A 1628-nucleotide genomic window follows, 5' to 3' on the forward strand; every position below is an offset into this window, starting at 1 on the left:
TCTCTCAGAAAGGTGGTTTGCTTCATCTCTCCAGCAATAGCGTTTTCAGTATCACAAAGATAAAAAAGTCATAGGCTTTTTTTCTGCATAACAAAATTCTGCCTTATAAGATATTTTCATATTCTATAGTTTCCCTCTACTTTATCAAATTTACTGAATTTAAAATATTAAATTTTAATATTTCTGTTCCTCTGAACCTGACTGCTCCTAATCTTTCTTTTATGCTCAAATATTTCCAGCAAGAAATTCTGTCTGATTAATGAGTTCAGTTTTTGGCTTGAAGCTTTATATTTCCTAGGGACTTTGCACAGTCTACAGTGATCAAGTATCCTGTTCACCTTCCTTAAATGCTCTTACAATCATGCATAACTGATGTCTCATAACTCAGATAAAGTTGTAAATGATTTCTCTCCTTAAACTGTTAAAATAGCTTGGGTCCTGGCAGGGTCAGCCGACGGGGGAAGAGCATGTGTCTGTGCTGGAGAAAGAGGAAAATCTCCCTAGAGGTCTTGAAACCCCCAGGGAGTGGAGGCCCCAGTCGTGGAGCCCTGCAGTGTATGTGTGGTAACACCATGTCTGTGCCCCCGCTCACCAACACTGCCACTGTGTCTGGAGCTGAGCAGGAAACAGCTGAGGTTATTTTTTTAAATGGACTTGAAGACACGGCACAGCTGGGCTGACGCCCTCTCCACCGTCTGGCTCCCTCACCTCAAGTACATCTGCCCTCATGCACTCCTGGTTTGGCCTGATGGGGCTGAATCCAGATGCGCCAGAGGATGAGGCTGGCATCAAGAAAGCAGCAGAGAACATCAAGGCCTTGATTGAGCATGAGATGAAGAATGGGATCCCTGCCAATCAGATCGTCCTGGGACGCTTTTCACAGGGTGGAGCTTTGTCTCTCTACACAGCCCTCACCTGCCCACGCCCTCTGGCTGGCACTGTGGCATTGAGCTGTTGGCTACCTCTGCATCGGGCCTCCCCCCAGGCAGCCAATGGTAGTGCCAAGGACCTGACCATCCTTCAGTGCCAAGGGGAGCTGGACCTCATGGTTCCTGTATGGTTTGGGGCCCTGACAGCCAAGAAACTCTGGTCCATTGTCACACTTGCCAGGGTCCGGTTCAAGACGTACCCAGGTGTCACGCATAGCCCCTGTCCTCAGGAGATGGCAGCTGTGAAGAAGTTTCTCAAGAAGCTGCTGCCTCCTGTCTAACCAGAGTTGCCGTCCCCCAGCACAGTCCCCCTGCTAACACGGGACTCAGCATGCATGGCACCGTCTTGGATCTGAGCCAGTCGAGCCCCTTTCTCACCCTTCTGGACCCATTCTCTTCCCACAGGCCTCTGGGGCAGACAGGTCAAAGCCTGGCCAGGCCCTCCTTCCTGGTTTCCGCCCCCTGGCTGTCTGCCGCTGGGGGTGGGCTGCTTTCTTATCTCATTTCCCTGGAGGTGGGGCCCTCCCCGCAGCAGCAGTATTGGAGGGGCAGCAGGCAGCGGGAGAAAGGGGCCCAGCCACTGACCCGCTCACTCAGGACCTCACTCAGTAGTGCTGCTTTGGGCCCTCTCCGGTGACCTCAGGGTTTGGCCCATGGGGCCCTCCCAGGCCCCACCTCCTACCCTCCCCTCCAACCCCC

The 1628-nt window shown here is 52.3% G+C and overlaps 1 pseudogene; it reads left to right on the forward strand.

The window, feature by feature from the left end:
- Positions 1 to 274: 274 nt before the first annotated feature.
- LOC129651560 (acyl-protein thioesterase 2-like) lies at positions 275 to 1230 on the forward strand (annotated as a pseudogene).
- The last annotated feature ends 398 nt before the right edge of the window (positions 1231 to 1628 follow it).

The sequence above is a fragment of the Bubalus kerabau genome, chromosome 4, assembly GCF_029407905.1.
Source record: "Bubalus kerabau isolate K-KA32 ecotype Philippines breed swamp buffalo chromosome 4, PCC_UOA_SB_1v2, whole genome shotgun sequence".
Classification (NCBI taxonomy): Eukaryota; Metazoa; Chordata; class Mammalia; order Artiodactyla; family Bovidae; genus Bubalus; species Bubalus kerabau.